The following is a 7531-nucleotide window of genomic DNA, read 5'->3' as shown; positions in this document are numbered from 1 at the left end:
TCTACAATTTTGTTGAAGATATTTGCTGGCCCTTTAAGTTGAAAATCTTCATTCTCATCTACTCCTATTATCTGCAGGTTTTGTCTTCTCATTGTGTCCTGGATTTCCTGGATGTTTTGAGTTAGGATCTTTTAGCATTTTGCATTTTCTTTGATTGTTGTGCCCATGTTCTCTATGGAATCTTCTGCACCTGAGATTCTCTCCTCCATCTCTTGTATTCTGTTGCTGATGCTTGCATCTATGTTTCCTGATTTCTTTCCTAGGGTTTCTATCTCCAGGGTTGTCTCCCTTTGGGTTTTTTTAATTGTTTCTACTTCCCTTTTTTATCTTGGATGTTTTTGTTCCATTCCATCACCTATTTGGTTGTGNTTTCCTGTAATTCTTTAAGGTATTTATGTGTTTCCCCTTTAAGGCCTTCTACCTGTTTAGCTGTGTTCTCCTGTATTTCTTTAAGTGAGTTATTTATTTCCTTGTTAAAATCCTCTACCAGCATCATGAGATATGATTTTAAATCCAAATCTTGCTTTTGGGGGGGTGTTTGGGTATCCGGGACTTTCTGAGGTAGGAATGCTGGGTTCTGAGGCTCGTGAGTGGTCTTCGTTTCTGTTAGTAAAGTTCTCACATTTGCCTTTCACCACCTGGTAATCTCTGGTGTTGTTATTGCTGTCTCTGACTGGAGCTTGTTCCTCCTGTGATTCTGTTAGCCTCTGTCAGCACTCCTGGAAGTCCAACTCTCTCCTGAGTCTCAGTGGTCAGAGTACTCTCTGCAGGCCACCTCTCCTCTGGTGGGGAAGCTGCACAGATGTCTGGAGCTCACATCTGCTTCCTGGCTGAAGATGAAGGTTCGAAATGGGGCCTGTCCCAGAAGCTATGTTGCTTCTGCAGTCTGAGTGCTCTTCTGTGCAGACTGATCTCTGAGGGACCCGGGAAACAAGATAGTTCATTTACTTTCTACCTGCTTATTTACTGCACCTGGCTGTCTTACCAATAGTTTCCACTACAGTAAAACATGAATTGACATTTCTCCATCCACTTAAACAATTTTTCTTATTGTATCTCCAATGCTTTTGTTGGTTGGTCTCAAAGCTAGTGCTCAGAACTTTGTTGTGGTTTTAGAAGAATCTCACACATATTGGCCAAATTCTGTGCCAGTTAATTATTGCTGAATAACAAACCACCCTAAAATGAAGTGTTTTAAAACAAAACTCCCTCATTACCCATGCAGCTGCTGACTCCCTGGGCAGATTTGCTGATTTAGGTCAGACTCACCTGACATAATTTGGACGTTACTTGTCTGTGGTGTGCTTTCAGGTGGTACATCAAGTAGAGGTTGTCAGAGCCAAGACAAATTCACTGTAGTAAAATGCACAACACACTCGGGAAACTCTATTCAAGGATAATATGATAGAAGAGAGGGATGAACTCAGGCTAAGCTCACCTTTACAGAAACAAAACTCAGTAAAATGCACTTGAAAGCTAGTTGCAAATGCTGGAAGAAGTTAAGAGGAAGTCATAAAAGTATCAGTGTCAACTGGCTTGCACCAGAATGAAAGCACACCTATTAATTCTTATGACAAACAGGTAGATTTGGAACTTTGTATGATGTTCAGCTTCTCCAGTAGTGTCTGGGTTTTAGGGGCTGTGTTTTCCTTAATAATTACTTTGAAAAGGCCTCCTGATCCTTGAAAATGGCAATATTCAGTTCTAAAATTGGTAAGAGGCTCTTTTAAAACTCAAAAGCTTTGTATGTTACAATTTAAACAATTGAATTAAAAAAAAATATTTTAAGAAAAGAAAGGATATGGTGCAAGACCCAGAAGGACACATACTTAAAAGTTGAGCAATATACAGGAAACAAGAAGGTCTCTATGGTCTGGCTAACTGAGGTAGAATTGTCCACGAAGCAATAACTATTCTCTGTTTTATGTCTAACCCCCCTCCCTCCTTACACAATAAAGCAAATCAGACTTGCTCTTGGGCAAGATTCAGGGTCAGATATATGAAGTAGAATTAGGAAAGGCTTCTTAAGGACAAGGCTCAGACCTGGCACATTGTCAGTTCAACTGAATTGTTTTGGAAAAAAAATGCAGAGTTCAAAGAAGAGACAATTTCACCTTTAGGAGTGGATAGTAGGAATTTAAATTAACATTGCCTATAGTGTGAATGTATGTAGTATGTGTGTAAGTATGTATGTATGTATGAATATGGTGGGTTGGAAATTCAGGAATGCTGAATCAATGTCCCTTAGAGATCTGTAATTTTAGGAGACTATGTAAATGCACATTTTAAAAAATTTTCTCTAAAAATAATGAGATTTCTCTGGCTGGGAGGAAATTTTAGAAAGGCTCATTCTGAACTATTTCCCTATGCTCTGCTGTAGAAAATATGTCTCACTATAGAAAACATGTATTATTGGTCACATACTAATTGAATTCAATATCCAGGAAATTAATGTGTACCATGGCCAGCCTAAGCTACTTGAGTAACCATCACTCTATTTGGCACTCAGCACAGTGACTTGGTTACTGCCATTCCTGATGTTGATTTACCTATGAATTATCTCCATCTCTTATGCCAAACGCTCAATTCTTTGTGTCTCTAACTCTGTGTTTCTCTCTCTGTTCTGTCTTTATTTCTACACACACACACACACACACACAGAGAGAGAGAGAGAGAGAGAGAGAGAGAGAGAGAGACAGAGACAGAGTCAGAGACAGACAGAGAGACAGAGAGAGACAGAGAGATACAGAGAGAATATTTTGATTCTGGGTCTCATTATGTAGTTCTGGTTGTCCTGGAATTAGCTCTGCAAAAAAGGCTTCCCTTAAACTCACACTATCTCCCAAGTGCTGGGATTACAGACATCCATCACCATTACCCAACTAAATGCAAATTTATTAAGTAAACAACTTACAAGGTGAATGCTTATGGATATATATATATATATATATATATATATATATCACAGAATTGAGAATCAGCAGGAGTCTTTTATATACACTAACAAGTACTTGATGACTAATTAGAGTTACTAGGTTTTTTTCAATTCTTAACACAGATGGCTTCTTGGATTTAGCAATCTTTATAATTTACCATGTATATGTGACCATTAATAAATACATAAATATATGTCAATCATATGCTATATTTTAGTTCTAAAATTTGTCAATATTGCTATCTTATATGCCATGCTTATAGTCTGTGAAATATGCACTAATTTATGTAACTCATCTATTATACAACACAGGAATAATTGTGTTATTATCTTAACATGTGAACTGAAGTATAACAAATGATAACTAGATTCAGCTAGACCTAGTACAAGATGAAACCAGTAGAAAAGTCTATAGTTGTCAATCATTTGTCTGGGATTTAAACCCTAAATTCTAGTCCCATAAGTTCTCTTCTCTTTTGATGCCGGGCATAGTAAGAAAAACAATAAGGTAGCTGGAGAGATGGATGAGCACTTATGACTCAGTTACATTCTGAGCACTTCCTGTAGAGAATCTTGCTTCCATTCCCAGAATGTATATAGTGCCCCACAACTGTCTAACCTGACTTCCAGTGGATCCAGTGACCTTTTCTCATCTCAATGGGCATCAAGCTCATACATGCCTCAAAGAAATATACTCATACTGATAAAATAATAAAATAAAAATCTGGAGGAATAACCAATGACTAGTTCTCTCATAGGATTCTTTCTAATTTGTACCACTACAACAGGAACACGTTCTTCTATTCTTGGTCTTTCCAATATCAATAAATACAAAATATGGCACATGATTAATGCATGTTTTGTTAGTGTGTGTAGGTACTCAATACCTTGTTAAATATGCTTATAATATATGAAATACAAGTATGTAAATTCATATGTAACTGTTATGAACTTGATCACACATGAATTTTATAATGTTCTAAATTTTTCAGTAATTTAGAAACAGAGTGAAATATAAAGTGATTAGTGTGCTGGTAATCTCAACAAATAAAGTAGATAATATTCACTGAGCTAAGTTCTTACTGAATTTCTGAGAATAGAAACTAGACAGACTTGCTCCTATGAAATATTTCATTGCAAAAGGAGAGTTGATCACTTTAATAAGTCTTTCTAAATGACAAAGAAAGCATGTAGTCAAATATAAAATTGACATTAAAATATTAAATTATCCTTCAAGGAGTTGACCTGAAAGAGAGAGTGCTGAAAATGTGCTCACAGTGCTTGACCAAGTTAATGTCATTTGGCTACAAAAGCTTTACTGTAACTTGACACACATTTTCCAATGTCAAGTGGAATTTACAGGTGTTCATTTATTTTTAAGAAAGAATTAATAACAACAAAAACAGTATGTCTGTAGTTGCCACCATTCTGTGTTATCACCATGAGGGTCATGACAAATACAGAATGTAAGATAAAATCACTAAGCATGAATATACCACCCAACACTTGTCTTCTGGCCTTATGTTTCTGATGTCCAATAATCTTCTATGTATAAATAAATATATGTGTATCCATAGTTTATTAACTATCTATCTACTAAATGGAAAGTGACTTAGAGATCATTTCAAAACAATACTAGGAGGTTAATATTGTTGTCTTCAGCTGAAGTTTGTTTCAAATCACACTCAAGGCATACAGTATGTTTCTTGGCAGTACTGTAAATGATAGACTGAACATGAAGTGTTATAAAAAAAAACAAAACTAGGTTGACAAGAATTTTGAATAACACTAAATACTGTTCTTTAAGTACATTCTATAATTTCTTGATAAGAATGATTCTATATTAGTGGAATCAAGCAGCATGAGTCCAGTTTTGCAGATATAGAAGAATCCTCAATGCTGCATAAACTATAAAGGAAGATGGTTGTTTCTCACTTCTGATTATGGTTGCAAAGAAAATTTCCAAACATGCTGTCTAGGGAGGGCACTTGGCTGCATCACAATGCTTTGGACTATGTTGAATACAGCAAATCCTTATAACAGAACAGGAAGAAAGAGGGCTCACAGAGACCTGGTTTCTTTTTTATAGTCACTGATTCCTGTGGAAATAAATATATTTCCATGAAGCACCAACAACTTGGTAAGAAGGAGTCTATTTACCAATTAGAGCCCCATAGACCCCCACCCCCACTCATTGTATTTCTTCAATGTTATAGAACCCCAACACATGGACCCTGGCACCAAACTTCTCTGCAAAGCCGTGTCTAGAAAACTGTGCTTCACAAAACTGTCCTATTTTCTTACCTGATAGATTTTCTCATTTCTCTTCTGTGGTCCACCATGAACAGTTACAGTAGTTAATCAGTAGTGTTCTCCACTCCTATCTGTTTGCTGTAGTTTAGTAATTCATAACCCCCAGGAAGAATGGGATGAGCTTAAGCTATGTACTTATTAATGTTAAACAACACTGTGGAATGCAGCTGACAGTGTCAGGATAGTTTCCGTTATACCAGTAATCCGAGATAGACATAATTCCACTAAAACCAGAGTATGACTAGATACAGCCTTCTACAAAGTAGATACAAAGCAAAGCAAATCTCCTTTCATAGTGTACACCAGTAGTTACATTTTTGATTGCAAAGAGAAATAATCCTTGTGGTCTATCACAAACAAATTCAAAGAACACCAGTTCTGATAGCAAAACATCAAAACGAATGTGAGTCTACTATACATTACTTACAAATATTGGAGTGTGATAGAAGCTGGGATGAGATATATTTTCAATAACAATGCATTGTTTAATTAACATGCATGACCAGCTTATTATTTCTTTCCTAGGAGTAACTTAACTTGTTGTTTCAGAAGCACAGCTACCTCCTTTTCCATTAGCCCCATAAGCTCGCCTGTCCACTCAGCCAATCACTCACTCAGGCTGGTAGCCAGCCCCACCCCCAGCCAATCAATCTCTCAGGCTGCTGGCCAGCCCTCCCCCTAGCCAATCGCTCAGGCTGGTAGCCAGCCCTCCCCCTAGCCAATCACTCAGGCTGGTGGCCAGCCCTCCCCTTAGCCAATCACTCAGGCTGGTGGCCAGCCCTCCCCCAACCAATCAATCACTCAGGCTCATAGCCAGCCCTCCCCCTAGCCAATCAATAACTCAGGTTGGTGGCCAGCCCTCCCCCAGCCAATCAATCACTTGGACTGGTGGCCAGCCCTCCCCCTAGCCAATCACTCAGACTGGTGGCCTGCTGGTTGCAGTTATTTTGCCCTCATTTTCTCATTACATTTTGACTCAAGAAGGGATTATCCTGACCCTGAACTGTATAAATTATAGTTTATCTACAAAATTATCCTCTAAAACACAATGAATTACTGTACAGCTTGTGTCTTATGGTGGGGCAGATCGTCAGCTTGTCCATTGTGGGGAGCATCTTCTTGGAGATGCGGGAAGGAGTAATAGGATGAGGAATTATTGGAGGGGCAGACCAGGGGGGAGAAAATGACTGGATGGTAAAAAAAAAAAAAGATTAAATATAATTTTAAAAGGATAATGAATTAATTTCTTATATTCACTCCATGGCATTTTAAAATTTTCATCTCAAAACCAATAAGTGATATTTCTGCCTTTGCATCTTAAATACAAATAACCTGTGTTCATCATTTTTTTTTCTATGTTCTAACTCATACTAATAAAAGTTGATTTAACTGACGGGCAGAAGGGAAATTTGACTTCGGAACATGGATGATAGTACCTGTGTAAAGCAATAATTAAGCAAGGGCCATAGGAATAAAACAAGCTTCTGTATAAGATTTGTTTATTGAAGGTGACCTGAGCTGCGCAAAGTTTAGAAAGCCTACAAAGAGTTCCTTGTAATTCACATAAACAACAACCCATGACTGTGTGGCTGTGGACTGAGTAAGTGTGATAGGGTCCTAGGTGAAGATCAGGCCTGTTATCAAGTTTATTAAAGCATAGAGATGCCTGGAAGCCAGAACACAAAAAGTCTCACTGAAAATCTGAGCATCTCCTAAGTAGGCCAGAATGTTCACTTACTTACCTCCATAAGGGCTGGTGTTTAAAGATAAAGAATGAAAGAGCCATGCACACAGTCAAGGCAGATTGGCTGGGGGTAGGAACTTTAGATGAGATAGGTGGAAAATGTTTATGAAATAAGGTCAAAATTTAAAATTAAGAAAAAAAGTAGTAGAAAGTGTTAGCCACTAAATAGAAAGGCATGAAATTACTTTGATGTATTCATTCAGACTCTAAATGTTAAATGGATTCATATGTAAAGAAAGAGGATGGTTGTAAATGCAAAATAAATGCTCAAGGTTTAGAGTTAACAGTCCCTAATACTTTTATGCTATTGTCTTGTAATTAAAAAATAAGAAAGACAAGCTGAAAACTGAGTTAGGAATGTAACTGCCTTCGTAAACAATACTAGGCTCCATTAGATTCAACCTGACCCATCCTTTGGATTAAACATGCTGCCAGGACTTGAAAGTTTGTAGCAGACTCTGAAAATCTCTCTCTCTCTCTCCTTCCCTCTCTCTCTCTCTCTCTCTCTCTCTCTCTCTCTCTCTCTCTCTCTCTCTCTC

This window comes from Mus pahari, chromosome 1 (genome assembly GCF_900095145.1).
Source record: "Mus pahari chromosome 1, PAHARI_EIJ_v1.1, whole genome shotgun sequence".
In the NCBI taxonomy this organism is placed as follows: Eukaryota; Metazoa; Chordata; class Mammalia; order Rodentia; family Muridae; genus Mus; species Mus pahari.
Note: the sequence above shows the minus strand (reverse complement) of the source record.